Below are 18,944 nucleotides of genomic sequence, written 5' to 3' on the forward strand. Positions count from 1 at the left end.
CACCCATAATTCTAATCCCAACCCTAATCCAAACGTAAATGTAATCCAAACCCTAACCCTAACTTTAGCCCCAACCCTAACTTTAGCCCCAACCCTAACTTTACCTCCAACCCTAGCCCTAACCCTAACCCTAAACGTGACTGAAATACGTGGCACTGAAATACGTGGCACTGAAATACGTGGCACTGAAATACGTGATACGTGGCACTTAAATACGTGGCACTGAAATACGTGGCACTGAAATACGTGGCACTGAAATACGTGGCACTGAAATACGTGGCACTGAAATACGTGGCACTTAAATAAGTGGCACTGAAATATGTGATATGTGGCACTTAAATACGTGGCACTGAAATACGTGGCACTGAAATACGTGGCACTGAAATACGTGGCACTTAAATATGTGGCACTGAAATATGTGATACGTGGCACTTAAATACGTGGCACTGAAATACGTGGCACTGAAATGCGTGGCACTTAAATACGTGGCACTTAAATACGTGGCACTTAAATACGTGGCACTTAAATACGTGGCACTTAAATACGTGGCACTGAAATATGTGATACGTGGCACTTAAATACGTGGCACTGAAACACGTGGCACTGAAATACGTGATACGTGGCACTGAAATACGTGGCACTGAAATACGTGGCACTGAAATACGTGCAACTGAAATACGTGGTACTAAAATATGTGGCACTGAAATACGTGATACGTGGCACTGAAATACGTGGCACTGAAACACGTGGCACTGAAATACGTGATACGTGGCACTGAAATACATGGCACTGAAATACGTGGCACTGAAATACGTGGCACTGAAATACGTGGCACTGAAATACGTGGCACTATGACTGTCAGAAAATGTTCATTAAACGGTTAGGGGTGAGGTTAGGGGTAGAGTTAGGGTTAGGGTTTGGATCCCTTTATCACCTTGATGGTGGTGGGTGGCTTTTCAGTGTGTTTTCTGTTTTTTTTCGATAAAAATGCATGCGTTTTTAACGCAAACAAACGCATGTGCTTAAAAACGCAAGAAAATACTGCAGGTTGTATTTCTGAAAATGAACGCATGCAGAAAAAAACCGCATGCGTTTGAAAACGCGACCAAACGCGCAGAAAAAAACCGCATGCGTTTGAAAACGCGACCAAACGCGTACAAAAAAACCGCATGCGTTTTCAATGTTAAATATAGGGAAAAAACGCATGCGTTTTTTTGTGCAAAAAACGCTGCAGACAAAAACGGAAGTGTGAAACCAGCGACGGTTTTTATAGCAAAAAAGTTTTTGCGTCTCCACATTTTGAGACCTATAATTTTTCCACATTTGCTCCACAGAGTCATGTGAGGTCTTGTTTTTTGCGGGACGAGTTGACGTTTTTATTGGTAACATTTTCGGACACGTGACCGTTTTTGATCGCTTTTTATTCCGATTTTTGTGAGGCAGAATGACCAAAAACCTGCTATTCATGAATTTCTTTTGGGAGAGGCGTTTATACCGTTCCGGGTTTGGTAAAATTGATAAAGCAGTTTTATTCGTTGGGTCAGTATGATTACAGCGATATCTCATTTATATCATTTTTTTTATGTTTTGGCGCTTTTATACGATAAAAACTATTTTATAGAAAAAATAATTATTTTGGTATCGCTTTATTCTCAGGACTATAACTTTTTTATTTTTTTGCTGATGATGCTGTATGGCGGCTTGTTTTTTGCGGGACAAGATGACGTTTTCAGCGGTACCATGGATATTTATATCAGTCTTTTTGATCGCGTGTTATTCCACTTTTTGTTCGGCGGTATGGTAATAAAGCGTTGTTTTTTGCCTCGTTTTTTTTTTTTTTTTCTTACGGTGTTTACTGAAGGGGTTAACTAGTGTGGCAGTTTTATAGGTTGGGTCGTTACGGACGTGGCGATACTAAATATGTGTACTTTTATTGTTTTTTTTTTTTAATTTAGATAAAGAAATGTATTTATGGGAATAATATTTTTTATTTTTTTTCATTATTTTGGAATATTTTTTTTTATTTTTTTTTTACACATTTGGAAATTTTTTTTTTTACTTTTTTACTTTGCCCCAGGGGGGGACAATACAGATCGGTGATCTGCCAGTTTGCATAGCACTCTGACAGATCACCGATCTGCGAGAAGTACAGGCTGCTTCACAGTGCCTGCTCTGAGCAGGCGTCTGTGAAGCCACCTCCCTCCCTGCAGGACCCGGATCCGCGGCCATCTTGGATCCGGGTCTGGAGCAGGCAGGGAGGGAGGTAAGACCCTCGCAGCAACGCGATCACATCGCGTTGCTGTGGGGGGCTCAGGGAAGCCCGCAGGGAGCCCTCTCCCTGCGCGATGCTTCCCTGCATCGCCGGCACATCGCGATCATGTTTGATCGCGGTGTGCCGGGGGTTAATGTGCCGGGGGCGGTCCGTGACCGCTCCTGGCACATAGTGCCGGATGTCAGCTGCGATATGCAGCCGACACCCGGCCGCGATCGGCCGCGCTCCCCCCGTGAGCGCGGCCGATCGGCTATGACGTACTATCCCGTCGGCGGTCATACGGGCCCACCCCACCTCGACGGGATAGTACGTCGGATGTCAGGAAGGGGTTAAAAATGATGTTCCACATTATTAAGCAGGTCACAGTTTTCAAGTAACATGGGAAAGAAAAAGGATCTCTCTGCTGCTGAAAAGCATCAAATAGTGCAATGCCTTGGTGAAGGGATGAAAACATTAGAAATTTTCCAAAAACATAAGCGTGATCATCGTACTGTTAAGAGATTTGTGGCTGCATCTGAGCACAAATGTGTTTGTGCTGATAAAGGCATAATGAGGAAGATTTCTGCCAGGCAAGTTTATCGGATTAAGAAAGCAGCTGCTAAAAAGCCATTACAAAGCCGCAAACAGATATTTGAAGCTGCTGGTGCCTCTGGAGTCCCTCGAACCTCAAGGTGTAGGCTCCTTCAAAGGCTTGCTGTGGTGCATAAACCTACTATTCGGCCACCCTTAAACAGTGTTCACAAGCAGAAATGGTTGTATTGAGCCCACACATACATGAAGACTAATTTCCAAACAGTCTTGTTTACTGATAAGTGTTGAGCAACCCTGGATGGTCCAGATGGATGGAGTAGTGGATGGTTGGTGGATGGCCACCATGTCCCAACAAGGCTGCAACGTCAGCAAGGAGGTGGAGGAGTCATGTTTTGGGCCAGAATCATGGGAAACAGCTGGTAAGGCCCTTTAAGGTTCCTGAAGGTGTGAAAATGACCTCTGCAAAGTATATAGAGTTTCTGACTGACAACTTTCTTCTATGGTCTAAAAAGCAGAAACGTGTCTTCAGGAGCAAAATCATCTTCATGCTGACAATGCCCCATCTCATGCTGCAAAGAATACTTCTGAGTCATTGGCTGCTATGGGCATAAATGGAGATAAACTCATGGTGTGGCCACCATCTTCCCCTGACCTCAACCCTATAGAGAACCTTTAGAGGATCATCAAGCAAAAGATCTATGATGGTGGGAGGCAGTTCACATCAAAACAGCAGCTCTGGGAGGCTATTCCAACTTCATGCAAAGAAATACAAGCAGAAACTCTCCAAAAACTCACAAGTTCAATGGATGCAAGAATTGTGAAGGTGATATCAAAGAAGGGTCCTATGTTAACATGTAACTTGGCCTGTTAGGAGGTTTTGGAGTTAAATAGCTTTTTTGTTCGGTGAATGTGATCTCCTAATGCTGCAAATTCCACAAATGAACATTTTCAGTTCTTTAAAACATATCAGATGTTTAGAAATTCTACTGTGCATAATAATTTGGAACAGTGCATTTTGAGTTTTTATTCATTTTTGAGATTATACTGTTATCATTGGGAGGTTTCTTCAATAAAATTCGATATATAATCTAACAGGTAATGACTTTTATTAGACTGACTGTCATTTGCACCGACCATTTAGGAAAATCTGATAAAAATGTAATTTGCATAATAATTTGGAACATAGTGTATGTGTTTTCTTTTTATGTGTTTTCTATGTGTTTGTATTTGCCTGCCATTGGTTTCAATGAGGTTCGACGAACATTCGTCGAAAATGTCCCAGTTCGACGAACCGAACACTAGGGAGGTGGCTCAACACTATTAATGACTTGCGGCCATTCTAGAAGTCTGTGGGAATATGGGGGCTTATATCTGAGCTCTGCACACTCTTCTATCCTGCGATGTGACTCCAATGTAGGGAGCGGAGGCAGGACCCTGCCTTATACCTAATGCACAACACATCCCCTTTAACAACCAACTAGTAACCCCTTAATCCCATTGGACGTACTATCCCGTCAAGGTGACCTGGGACTTAATTCCCAGTGACGGGATAGTACGTCCAGCGCGATCGGCAGCGCTCACTGGGGGAGCGCGGCCGATCGCCAGCTGACTATCACAGCTGACATCCGGCACTATGTGCCAGGAGCGGTCACGGACCACCCCCGGCACATTAACCCCCAGCACACTGCGATCAAACATGATCGCAGTGTACCGGCGGTACAGGGAAGCATCGTGCAGGGAGGGGGCTCCCTGCGGGCTTCCCTGAGACGATCGGTACAAGGCGATGTACCTGCACTGCTGTATGTCAGATTGCCGATCTGACAGAGTGCTGTGCAAACTGTCAGATCGGCGATCTGTGATGTCCCCCCCTGGGACAAAGTAAAAAAAAAAAAAATTCCACGTGTAAAAAAATAAATAAATACATTCCTAAATAAAGAAAAAAATATATATTATTCCCATAAATACATTTCTTTATCTAAAAACCCCCCAAAAATCAATAAAAGTACACATATTTAGTATCGCCGCGTCCGTAACGACCCAACCTATAAAACGGTCCCACTAGTTAACCCCTTCAGTGAACACCGTAAGAAAAAAAAAACGAGCCAAAAAACGCTATATTATCATACCGCCGAACATAAAGTGGAATAACACGCGATCAAAAAGACAGATATAAATAATCATGGTACCACTGAAAACGTCATCTTGTCCCGCAAAAAACGAGCCACCATACAGCATCATAAGCAAAAAAATAAAAGTTATAGTCCTCAGAATAAAGCGATGCCAAAATAATTATTTTTTCTATAAAATAGCTTTTATCGTATAAAAGCGCCAAAACATAAAAAATGATATAAATGAGATATCGTACTGACCCGACGAATAAAACTGCTTTATCAATTTTACCAAACGTGGAACGGTATAAACGCCTCCCCCAAAAGAAATTCATGAACAGCTGGTTTTTGGTCATTCTGCCTCACAAAAATCTGAATAAAAAGCGATCAAAAACTGTCACGTGTCCGAAAATGTTACCAATAAAAACGTCAACTCGTCCCACAAAAAACAAGACCTCACATGACTCTGTGGACCAAAATATGGAAAAATTATAGCTCTCAAAATGTGGAGACGCAAACACTTTTTTGCTATAAAAAAGCATTTTAGTGTGTGACAGCTGCCAATCATAAAAATCCAATATAAAAAGCGCTATAACAGTAAATCAAACCCCCCTTCATTACCCCCTTAGTTAGGGAAAAATAATAAAATTAAAAAAATGTATTTATTTCCATTTTCCCATTAGGATTAGGGCTAGGGTTAGGGTTGGGGCTAGGGTTGGAGCTAAAGTTAGGGTTAGGGTTGGGGCTAAAGCTAGGGTTGGGGCTAAGGTTAGGGTTGGGGCTAAAGTTAGGGTTGGGGCTAAAGTTAGGGTTTGGATTACATTTACGGTTGGGATTAGGGTTGGGATTAGAGTTAGGGGTGTGTCAGGGTTAAGGGTGTGGTTAGGGTTACCGTTGGGATTAGGGTTAGGGGTGTGTTTGGATTAGGGTTTCAGGTAGAATTGGGGAGTTTCCACTGTTCAGGCACATCAGGGGCTCTCCAAACGCGACATGGCGTCCGATCTCAACTCCAGCCAATTCTGTATTGAAAAAGTAAAACAGTGCTCCTTCCCTTCCGAGCTCTCCCGTGCGCCCAAACAGGGGTTTACCCCAACATATGGGGTATCGGCGTACTCGGGACAAATTGGACAACAACTTTTGGGGTCCAAGTTCTCTTGTTATCCTTGAGAAAATAAAAATTTGGGGGGCAAAAAAATCATTTTTGTGGGAAAAAAAATTTTTTTTATTTTCACGGCTCTGCGTTGTAAACTGTAGTGAAACACTTGGGGGTTCAAAGTTCTCACAACACATCTAGATGAGTTCCTTAGGGGGTCTACTTTCCAAAATGGTGTCACTTGTGGGGGGTTTCAATGTTTAGGCACATCAGGGGCTCTCCAAACGCAACATGTCGTCCCATCTCAATTCCAGTCAATTTTGCATTGAAAAGTCAAACGGCACTCCTTCCCTTCCGAGCTCTGCGATGCACCCAAACAGTGGTTTACCCCCACATATGGGGTATCAGCGTACTCAGAACAAATTGTACAACAACTTTTGGGGTCCATTTTGTCCTGTTACCCTTGTTAAAATAAAACAAATTGGAGCTGAAGTAAATTTTTTGTGAAAAAAAGTTAAATGTTCATTTTTTTTAAACATTCCAAAAATTCCTGTAAAATACCTGGTGTTAATAAACTTCTTGAATATGGTTTTGAGCACCTTGAGGGGTGCAGTTTTTAGAATGGTGTCACACTTGGTTATTGTCTATCATATAGACCCCTCAAAATGACTTCAAATTTGATGTGGTCCCTAAAAAATATTGGTGTTGTAAAAATGAGAAATTGCTGGTCAACTTTTATCCCTTATAACTCCCTAACAAAAAAAAATTTTGGTTCCAAAATTGTGCTGATGTAAAGTAGACGTGCGAAATGTTACTAATTATTTTGTATGACATATCTCTGTGATTTAAGGGCCTAAAAATTCAAAGTTGGAAAATTGCAAAATTTTCAAAATTTTCGCCAAATTTCCATTTTTTTGACAAATAAACGCAAGTTATATCGAAATTTTTTTACCACTATCATGAAGTACAATATTCCACGAGAAAACAGTGTCAGAATCGCCAAGACCCGTTGAAGCGTTACAGAGTTATAACCTCATAAAGGGACAGTGGTCAAAATTGTAAAAATTGGCCCGGTCATTAACGTGCAAACCACCCTTGGGGCTTAAGGGGTTAATGATACCGTTTTTTGCAGATGAGATCTTTTGATCGCCCGTTATTGCTTTTTAATGTGTCGTGGGTTTTTTTTATTTTGAAGGGGGCGAAAGGGAGGTGATTTGAACTTTTATTTATTTCATTTTTTTATATTTTTAAAAACTTTTTGTGTTACTTTTGGCATGCGTCAATAATTTCCATGGGAGACTAGAAGCTGCCATAGCCCGATCGGCTGTGCTACATAGAGGCAATGTTCAGATCACCTCTATGTAGTAGATTTACTCACTTGCTATGAGTGCCGACCACTGGCTGGCGCTCACAGCAATCCGGCAGTGACAACCATAGAGGTTTCCAGGAAACCTGTGGTTGTCATGCCAATGAATCGGTGACCTGTGATCACGTGACATGGATCACGTGACGCAGGTCACCGGTAGGCATATTTCTGGCCCAATGGCTGAAAGCGCGAGTTAAATTAACGGGTTAACCCTAGAACGCATACCTGGGGCCTCGCAGGCCTGCCAGGTTACTTGTTTTCTATTTTCTGTAAGAGTACTTTAGTTAGAATTTTGAAAATCTAGGTAATCCTCAGGTATATAGTTGTTAGTAATTTCCAGTTATTCATATATTTTTATGTTAGACATTTCGGTATAACAACCTTTTTTGGGGACTACCCCATATTCACGCACCTGGGGCCTTTTAGGCCTGTACTAGGTTTACATGTGATACACAGATTTGCCTATCAAGGCAAATTAGGGAGGCAATGATCCGATGTGGAATACGCTTTCTGGAACATGCAGAGCAAAGAGAAAAAAAAAAGAAAGTGCTGCTATATTTGTCCAGCAAAGAAGGAAAGAAAATTGGAGCATTTCTGTTCTACTTGCGGACAAAATGTATGCAAGGAACATTCAGCCGAAAAAATAATATGCGAGAATTGTCGGGGGAATATGTAAAGTTACAAATAAATATTCCTGCACCAAGTTTGCTACAACCAAAAAATGTTTTCATAAAAAAATTGCATATAGAATGCCTATGTTTGGCGTGCCCGTTTACTTACTTTTTTGTTGTTTTATGCACATAATTATGTTTTGAAATATACACATCTTAGGCTGTGTTCCCAGTAGCGCTGGGGTTCGCCAGAAGGGGATCCATAATGGATCTGACCTCCTGGTAACTCCAGGATTCCGCCAGCCTTAGCTGGGGTCACCAGGAGGTCGGATCCATTACGGATCCCCTCCTGGCGGACCCCAGCGCTAGTTGGAATGCATCCTTACCTTGCAATTGTAAAATAAATTTTGAAAAGTATTTTTATTTGAGTCATTCCGTGTTATTTGCACACAGGCCTAAAAGGCCCCAGGTGCGTGAATGTGTGTTGTGAATTCCGTTCTCGAACTCCCTCCTGTGGTCATGAATGGTACTTCGGTGAGTTCTGTCCTTGGACTCCCTCTGGTGGCTGTGAGGGGAGCTGCTGGTTCTGAGATTCCTTCCCCAGCTGCCCTCGATTAGGGCTAGGCTAGGATTCTCTATTTAACTCCACTCAGATCGTTACTCCATGCCAGCTGTCAATGTTCTAGTACTGGTTCAGATCTCTCCTGGATCTTTCTGAGGACCTGTCTACTCCAGCAAAAGCTAAGTTCCGGCTTGTTCATTTGTTACTTATGGTTTTTCTTGCTAAGTTCTAGTCCAGCTTGCTATCATGAAACTGCCTGGCTAGCTGGAAGCTCTGGGGGTGCAGAGTGGCACCACCGCACCGTGAGTCGGTGCGGGGGTATTTTTTGCACACTCTGCGTGGTTTTTGTAGTTTGTTGTGTTGACCGCAAAGATCCCTTTTCTATCCTCAATCTGTTTAGTTAGACTGGCCTCTCTTTGCTAAAGCCTATTTCATCCTGTGTTTGTGATTTCCTCTTAACTCACAGTCAATACTTGTGGGGGGGCTGCTTTTACCTTTGGGGAAATTTCTCTGAGGCAAGTGAGGCTTTGTTTCCTTTCTTTAGGGGTAGTTAGCTCTTAGGCTGTGAAGAGGCGTCTAGGCAGAGTCAGGCACGCTCCACGGCTATTTCTAGTTGTGTTGATAAGAGTAGGGTTTGCGGTCAGCAGAGTTCCCATTTCCCCAGAGCTCGTCCCGATTTCGTGTTTAACTATCAGGTCATTCCTGGTGCACCTAACCACCAGGTCCATAACAGTACAGCTGGCCCACAAAGTGTTAATGCATCTCAATAGAGGGAAAAGAGAAGTTCTGAGACCATTTTTTTTTTCTCTGCAGTGTGTTTTGCCTTTCTTTTCCCCTTAAACTCTGGGTGGTTCAGAACTCAGGTGTGGATATGGACATTCAAGGTCTGTCCTCTAGTGTAGATCAACTCGCTGCAAGGGTACAAAACATTCAAGATTATGTAGTTCAGAATCCTATGTTGGAGCCTAGAATTCCAATTCCTGATTTGTTTTCTGGGGATAGATCTAAATTTCTGAATTTCAAAAACAATTTTAAACTGTTTCTTGCTCTGAAACCCCGCTCTTCTGGTGACCCTATTCAGCAAGTGAGAATCATTATTTCTTTGTTGCGTGGCGACCCTCAAGACTGGGCATTCGCCCTGGCGCCAGGAGATCCTGCATTGCGTAATGTAGATGGTTTTTTCTGGCGCTGGGATTGCTTTATGATGAACTGAATTCTGTGGATCAGGCAGAGAAACTTTTGCTGGCTTTGTGTCAGGGTCAGGATGAAGCGGAGGTATATTGCCAGAAGTTCAGAAAGTGGTCTGTGCTTACGCAGTGGAATGAGTGTGCCCTGGCAGCAATTTTCAGAAAGGGTCTTTCTGAAGCCCATAAGGATGTTATGGTGGGGTTCCCCACGCCTGCTGGTCTGAATGAATCAATGTCCTTGGTCATACAGATCGATCGGCGCTTACGTGAGCGCAAAACTGTGCACCATTTGGCGGTATCCTCTGAGCAGAGGCCTGAGCCTATGCAATGTGATAGGACTTTGACCAGAGCTGAACGGCAAGAACATAGACGTCAGAATGGGCTGTGTTTTTACTGTGGTGACTTCCCTCATGCTATCTCTGATTGTCCTAAGCGCACTAAGCGGTTCGCTAGGTCTGTCACCATTGGTACTGTACAGCCTAAATTTCTTTTGTCCGTTACTCTGATTTGCTCTTTGTCATCCTATTCTGTTATGGCATTTGTGGATTCAGGCGCTGCCCTGAATTTGATGGACTTAGTTTGCCAGGCGCTGTGGTTTTTTCTTGGAGCCCTTGCAGCATCCCATTCCTTTGAGGGGAATTGATGCTACGCCTTTGGCCAAGAATAAGCCTCAGTACTGGACCCAGTTGACCATGTGCATGGCTCCTGCGCATCAGGAGGATATTCGCTTTTTGGTGTTGCATAATCTGCATGATGTGGTCGTGTTGGGTTTGCCATGGCTGCAGGTCCATAATCCAGAATTGGATTGGAAATCAATGTCGGTGTCCAGTTGGGGCTGTCAAGGGGTACATGGGGATGTTTCATTGTTGTCAATTTCTTCCTCCACTCCTTCTGAAGTCCCTGAGTTTTTGTCGGATTACCGGGATGTATTTGATGAGCCCAAGTCTAGTACCCTACCTCCTCATAGGGATTGTGATTGTGCTATTAATTTGGTTCCTGGTAGCAAGTTCCCTAAGGGACGACTTTTCAATTTGTCTGTGCCAGAACACGCCGCTATGCGGAGTTATATAAAGGAGTCCTTGGAGAAAGGGCATATCCGCCCGTCGTCGTCACCATTGGGAGCAGGGTTCTTTTTTGTGGCCAAGAAGGATGGTTCTCTGAGACCTTGTATAGATTACCGCCTTCTTAATAAAATCACGGTCAAATTTCAGTACCCTTTGCCTCTACTGTCTGATTTATTTGCTCGGATTAAGGGGGCTAGTTGGTTCACCAAGATAGACCTTCGAGGGGCGTATAATCTGGTGCGTATAAAACAGGGCGATGAAGGGAAAACAGCATTTAATACGCCCGAGGGCCATTTTGAGTACCTGGTGATGCCATTCGGCCTTTCTAATGCTCCCTCTGTGTTTCAGTCCTTTATGCATGACATCTTCCGAAAGTATCTGGATAGATTCATGATCGTATATTTGGATGATATTTTGGTCTTTTCGGATGATTGGGAGTCCCATGTGAAGCAGGTCAGAATGGTGTTCCAGGTCCTTCGTGCTAATTCCTTGTTTGTGAAGGGATCTAAGTGTCTCTTTGGAGTTCAGAAGGTTTCCTTTTTGGGCTTCATTTTTTCCCCTTCTACTATCGAGATGGATCCTGTTAAAGTCCAAGCTATTTATGATTGGACTCGGCCTACATCTGTGAAGAGCCTTCAGAAATTTCTGGGCTTTGCCAATTTTTACCATCGCTTCATCGCTAATTTTTCTAGTGTTGTTAAACTGTTGACTGATTTGACCAAGAAGGGTGCTGATGTGGTGAATTGATCCTCTGCGGCCGTTGAGGCTTTTCAGGAGTTGAAACGTCGTTTCTCTTCGGCTCCTGTGTTGTGTCAGCCAGATGTTTCGCTCCCTTTTCAGGTCGAGGTTGATGCTTCTGAAATTGGAGCAGGGGCTGTTTTGTCTCAGAGAAGTTCTGATTGCTCTGTAATGAAGCCATGTGCTTTCTTTTCGAGAAAGTTTTCGCCTGCTGAGCGTAATTATGATGTTGGCAATCGGGAGTTGTTGGCTATGAAGTGGACATTCGAGGAGTGGCGACATTGGCTTGAAGGAGCCAAGCATCGCGTGGTGGTCTTGACAGATCACAAGAATCTGACTTATCTCGAGTCTGCCAAGCGGTTGAATCCTAGACAAGCTCGTTGGTCGCTGTTTTTCTCCCGTTTCAATTTTGTGGTTTCGTACCTTCCGGGTTCTATGAATGTGAAGGCTGATGCCCTTTCAAGGAGTTTTGTGCCTGATTCTCCTGGGGTTCCTGGGTCGGCTGGTATTCTCAGAGAGGGGGTAGTTCTGTCTGCCATCTCCCCTGATTTGCGGCGAGTGCTGCAGGAGTTCCAGGCTGATAGACCTGACCGTTGTCCAGCGGAGAAACTGTTTGTCCCTGATAGATGGACTAATAGAGTTATCTCTGAGGTTCATTGTTCGGTGTTGGCTGGTCATCCTGGGATTTTTGGTACCAGAGATTTGGTGGCTAGGTCCTTTTGGTGGCCTTCCTTGTCGCGGGATGTGCGTTCTTTTGTGCAGTCTTGTGGGACTTGTGCTCGGGCTAAGCCCTGCTGTTCTCGTGCCAGTGGGTTACTTTTGCCCTTGCCTGTCCCGAAAAGGCCCTGGACGCATGTTTCCATGGATTTTATTTCAGATCTTCCTGTTTCTCAAAGGATGTCGGTCATCTGGGTGGTTTGTGATCGCTTCTCTAAAATGGTCCACTTGGTACCCTTGCCTAAATTGCCTTCTTCCTCTGATTTGGTTCCATTATTTTTCAAACATGTGGTTCGTTTGCATGGCATTCCGGAGAACATCGTGTCTGACAGAGGTTCCCAGTTTGTTTCAAGGTTTTGGCGGTCCTTTTGTGCTAAGATGGGCATTGATTTGTCTTTTTCTTCGGCTTTCCATCCTCAGACAAATGGCCAAACCGAACGAACCAATCAGACTTTGGAAACTTATCTGAGATGTTTTGTTTCTGCGGATCAGGATGATTGGGTGACCTTCTTGCCATTGGCTGAGTTTGCCCTTAATAATCGGGCCAGTTCGGCTACTTTGGTTTCGCCTTTTTTTTGTAATTCTGGTTTTCATCCTCGTTTTTCTTCCGGGCAGGTTGAGCCTTCGGACTGTCCTGGTGTGGATTCTGTGGTGGACAGGTTGCAACAAATTTGGACTCATGTGGTGGACAATTTGACCTTGTCCCAAGAGAAGGCTCAACGTTTCGCTAACCGCCGTCGCCGTGTTGGTCCCCGACTTCGTGTTGGGGATTTGGTTTGGTTATCATCTCGTTATGTTCCTATGAAGGTTTCTTCTCCTAAGTTTAAGCCTCGTTTCATTGGTCCTTATAAGATTTCTGAAATTCTTAATCCTGTATCATTTCGTTTGGCCCTTCCTGCTTCTTTTGCCATCCATAATGTGTACCATAGGTCGTTGCTGCAGAGATATGTGGCGCCTATGGTTCCCTCCATTGATCCTCCTGCTCCGGTGTTGGTCGAGGGGGAGTTGGAGTATGTGGTGGAGAAGATTTTGGATTCTCGTATTTCGAGACGAAAACTTCAGTACTTGGTCAAATGGAAGGGCTATGGTCAGGAGGATAATTCCTGGGTTGTTGCCTCTGATGTCCATGCTGCCGATTTAGTTCGTGCCTTTCATTTGGCTCGTCCTGATCGGCCTGGGGGCTCTGGTGAGGGTTCAGTGACCCCTCCTCAAGGGGGGGATACTGTTGTGAATTCCGTTCTCGAACTCCCTCCTGTGGTCATGAATGGTACTTCGGTGAGTTCTGTCCTTGGACTCCCTCTGGTGGCTGTGAGGGGAGCTGCTGGTTCTGAGATTCCTTCCCCAGCTGCCCTCGTTTAGGGCTAGGCTAGGATTCTCTATTTAACTCCACTCAGATCGTTACTCCATGCCAGCTGTCAATGTTCTAGTACTGGTTCAGATCTCTCCTGGATCTTTCTGAGGACCTATCTACTCCAGCAAAAGCTAAGTTCCGGCTTGTTCATTTGTTACTTATGGTTTTTCTTGCTAAGTTCTAGTCCAGCTTGCTATCATGAAACTGCCTGGCTAGCTGGAAGCTCTGGGGGTGCAGAGTGGCACCACCGCACCGTGAGTCGGTGCGGGGGTATTTTTTGCACACTCTGCGTGGTTTTTGTAGTTTGTTGTGTTGACCGCAAAGATCCCTTTTCTATCCTCAATCTGTTTAGTTAGACTGGCCTCTCTTTGCTAAAGCCTATTTCATCCTGTGTTTGTGATTTCCTCTTAGCTCACAGTCAATACTTGTGGGGGGCTGCTTTTACCTTTGGGGAAATTTCTCTGAGGCAAGTGAGGCTTTGTTTCCTTTCTTTAGGGGTAGTTAGCTCTTAGGCTGTGAAGAGGCGTCTAGGCTGTGAAGAGGCGTCTAGGCTGTGAAGAGGCGTCTAGGCAGAGTCAGGCACGCTCCACGGCTATTTCTAGTTGTGTTGATAGGAGTAGGGTTTGCGGTCAGCAGAGTTCCCATTTCCCCAGAGCTCGTCCCGATTCCGTGTTTAACTATCAGGTCATTCCTGGTGCACCTAACCACCAGGTCCATAACAATGTGTAGATTTCTATGGGTATGCGTTCTAGGGTTAATAGCCGGGGATGGATCGCTATTCCACCCGCGGCTATTTCGGTCACATGTCAGCTGTTCACAACAAAAAGACAACATACAGATAACAGCTTATTCTTCTTGATTTGCTAAAAAATAGTCATCTGGTTAATTAAGATACAATGCTGTGTCTCCACAGTCAGTATTTTACATCAGCAATTGTAAGCCAAAACCAGTAGTGGGTGATAAATACAGAAGTGGTGACGTGTTTCTATTGTTATGGTAAATTGTCTCTTCAGAGAGGAAGAGAATTAGAACTCTAGTGCCACCTATTGGAAGTAGCAATCCTAAAAGACAATGTCGACTCGACCCTTTAACGAGCTTTGTCACATGACTTAGGATAATAGCCAAACCAGAATCTGAATTTGCAGACACAGTTTCTGGGTACTATCACAGGTGATCGATGTCCACCAGCTGATCAGTAGAATGGGGCACACTGACTAGGGGCAGTTCCCCTGAAACACAGTGTCTGCAAATTGAGATTCTGGTTTGACTATTATCCTAAGTCATGTGACAAGACTCATTAAAGGGTTGACATTGACTTTTGGGATTGCTACTTCCAATAGATGGCACTAGATTTCTAGTTCTCTTCCTCTCTGGAGAGACATTTTGCATATTTCCCAGAGGAGCATTGCGGCTTTAAGTCTCCTCATCTCGGCATGCTTAGCATGTTACTCTCTGCAAGGAGAAACAATACTTGTTGGATATTCTTATGGTAAATATTTATACTTTGCTTTTTAGACAATTAAATATACCTTTGATAATTTTGTATTTTAGTATTAGCTTTATTAGTGTTATTCAAAAAAGCAATAGCACAGGGAGTTGTCTCTAATATAGAGGTGTCTTTGTTACAGAAGGCATAGAAAGCTGGGTCAACTTGTTTGAAATGAATTTTTGCAGATTCCATAATTTACTATCTTGTTTTTCCCAAATAAAATACTTTCTCACTTGGATAATGTAATGTAAGAAGCCTTTCCCACTTACTTTATCTATGTGGTTGTAATAAAGTTGTGACTGGGCATCTGAGATCCAGACAAGAATTGTACACTGACAGTGTGATTTTCTTGCCTCTGATGCATCGTATTTATTTAACCAATAATGGCAGACTGGAGATTATTTGTATCTCAACTCAAATTAGCAGGACTTTTGGCTGCTGGAGTGGGATTTGTGACTTAGCTAATAACGCAACTCATCATGAACTTGACGAGCCGAAATCGCCACGCCCCATCACACCCCCATGGCAAAAAAATGTAACTCAAAAAGTAGCTTTTTTTTCTGTGCACAAAAAATTGCAAGTGTTCAAAGCTTTTACAGCAGAAATATGACAAAAATTGATGCATCGCCCCCATAGGTTTTGACCGCCTCAAAAAAAAATTTTGCAGTGAAAATTCCACGTTTTTGAGTCATTTTGCTGAGTTTTGGAGCAGATCATGATCAGAGTTTTTCGTTTCCATTTAGCATCTGCTTCAAAAACTACTAAAAACAAAAATCCTTCACCCTTTGGACTCATTCAGAAGTTCGTTTGTCACATACAAGATATGTTTTTCACAAAGTATCGCCTGGTGCTGTTCACATAAAAAACCAAACAAAAAAAACCCAAGACTTTTTGCTCGCAGTGTGAGGCTCACGGTGTCTGTATTTTCTGTGATTTTTGTCATATATATGTCAACACATTGGGAAAATATTGGCCAAATAGAGAAGAATCACGAAGACAATACCCAAAAAAGCACCAAACATCTGTCTGAAATATTTCTCTTTAATAAATGTGTGCAAAAATACAAAAGCAGTAAGATAGTGAAAAAAAAACAGTCTTGTCTTTACAGTATTCATTGTGTAGCAAAGACAACCCCGGGGCATTACCAGTGCAGCGATACCAAACTTTTATTTTTCCGTCGATGGAGAGGTGTGAGGGCTTTTTTTTGCACGCTGACCTGTAGTTTTTGTTGCTACTATTTTGGGGTATATATGTTATTTCTATTGAATTTTTTTTTTTTTAGTGGAAGGGAGATGCAACAGCAAAAAAAAATGCAATTAATTAAGGATTCATTTAATATTTTCAGATACAGTAAGGCCAAATAAAGAAATAAAAAAAGTCTATTTTGTAAATGAGAGGATTATATTTATAATGTGTACACAATGCATATTTTGTGTTACTCCAAAACTTTTTGCCCTTTTGTTCTATAATATATGGTACTTAAGTAACATTTTTTTTTATAAAAAAAAAACACGCGAAAGTACTGTATATGATTTTCATGCACTATGCTGTTTATTTATTTAATCATTATGTTTCTGTTTCATTTTTTGACTGCTTAAACAGAAGGGACCTAAACAAGTCTGTGTAGTATGGAGAGGCAGTGTATTGCATAGCATAAAGTATTCCTGTGTCCACTTCAAGGCTAATTAGTCAAATAACAACCATCCAGACATATTACTATAATAGGGGGGAGATAAGTGGCTATGGGGCTCCTTGTAGCCCCCCACGTCTGCTATCTTTGCCCTTAGTTTGTTGCAGCACCATGATATAAACAGAATATCTTCATCCCTCCATATAAGAGGTAAATGCAAATAGATGTTACTTTAACGCTCGCTTTGCGTTTTTAGCCTCCGATAAAGAAATAAACAATGTCCATTTTATTGCAGCCCAGTCCTGACTAATACAGTTCCATAGCAGGACTTGTCATTGTTTCCTATAATCAGCACCTGAAATACTCTGCGCTGCAGATATCATTCCAGTGATCTGATTGGTTATAGGGCACTTAGCCCAGCTTAGTTAAACTACAAAGTCTCTTTTTATTTTTTTAGAGCACAAAGCCCCCTCAGACCAGCTGAGTGTAGGGGTCCCATACCAGTACTTGTGTTTTTTGTTGTTTTTTTTATTGAAGAAAAAATATAAGTAACCAGGGCACTCAATGAAATAATGAAAGCCCATTCATTTCTATGGATGGCTGCGCTCTCGCACTAAGCCGTGTCCAGCTCCAGTCAATAGAGGGTAATCCAGAGCTTTCTCCTTGGTCTCAGGAGAAGCAGATAATTCAGTTTTCAATATTATTACTATTACAACTACATATATGTGCACCCGAGGGATTGTCACTGCATTGTTCATGCTTAAAGGGAAACTGTCACTTGTCATAAATATGTTTATTTTTTTACTTGGACTAAATGCCACTGATCACCTGAATCTGGCGCTGTTTTTCTTTTGTTCCTGCGCCCCTCCGTTCCAGAAATATAGCCTATTCTTCTTAGCAAGGGGGCGTGGTCATCATCTCTTCTCCATGGACTTTCCTCGATGACCACACCCACTTAGCTATGCAAGACTAGACTTAGATGCAGGGAAGAAGAGGCCATATCTTAGGAACGGAGAGGTGCAGGAACGAAAGAAAAACATTGCCGGATCCAGGAGGACAGCGGCATTTACACCAGGTGCAGTGGGTACGGAAAGTATTCAGACCCCTTTAAATTTTTCACTCTTAGTTTCATTGCAGCCATTTGGTAAATTCCAAAAAGTTCATTTTTTTTCTCATTAATGTACACTCTGCACCCCATCTTGACTGAAAAAAACAAATGTAGTAATTTTTGCAAATTTAATAAAAAAGAAAAACTGAAATCTCGCATGGTCATAAGTATTCAGACCCTTTGCAGTAGTGAGTAGAAGCACCGTTTGAGCTAGTGCAGCCATGAGTCTTCTTGGTAAAGATGCAACAAGTTTCTCACCCCTGGATTTGGGGATCCTCTGCCATTCTTCCTTGGGGATCCTCTCCAATTCCCTCAGGTTGGATGGTGAACGTTGGTGGACGGCCATTTTCAGGTCTCTCCAGAGATGCTCAATTGGGTTTAGGGGACTACAAAAGGCATAGGGTGCACTACACAAATAGGCGTAAATGACCTATAGACGGGTGCAGCACCATGCATGAAGGGAAATGTGCCAAAAGTAAAAGGTCAATGCATGGAAATGGTGCACTCCAGAGAAAGTTTGGGTTTTTTTGCAAAAAGATATAAATTTATTAACTAGGTGACATACAGAAACACCCAAAAATGATTAAAAACAATACAAAAACAGCACAACCACATCCCTGGGATAAATCCATAGAAAAGTCAATAAAGACTATAATATAAGTAGACAAGAAATGGGACTGTCCACGTTTATACAACTCTGGCAGTACAAGGCAGATATCGATAGACAATAAGCAATATGCAAAATTTTGTAGTGGAATCAAAATTTGAAAGCCGCATAATTTGCAAAGTAAAAAATAGCATATAAGACCGAAAGTGGGCGTCCCCAAAGACAGTAAACAAGCACATGTAAATAGTTGGGCCCAACAAAATCCCCATAAACTGTTAGGACATAGAGACATGCATGCAATATATGTATATAAGTTGCGTATGTATATAAGGGCAAGGTAATAAACAGCCCCAGGTATGATAGCCTGTGAATGAAGGAGTGGTAGCCTATAGGCAAAATTGTAATAAGGTAACTAAAGAGCCATTAACCCCTTCACCCCCAAGGGTGGTTTGCACGTTATGGACCGGGCCAATTTTTACAATTCTGACCACTGTCCCTTTATGAGGTTAT

The sequence above is a fragment of the Ranitomeya variabilis genome, chromosome 6 (genome assembly GCF_051348905.1).
Source record: "Ranitomeya variabilis isolate aRanVar5 chromosome 6, aRanVar5.hap1, whole genome shotgun sequence".
Lineage (NCBI taxonomy): Eukaryota > Metazoa > Chordata > Amphibia > Anura > Dendrobatidae > Ranitomeya > Ranitomeya variabilis.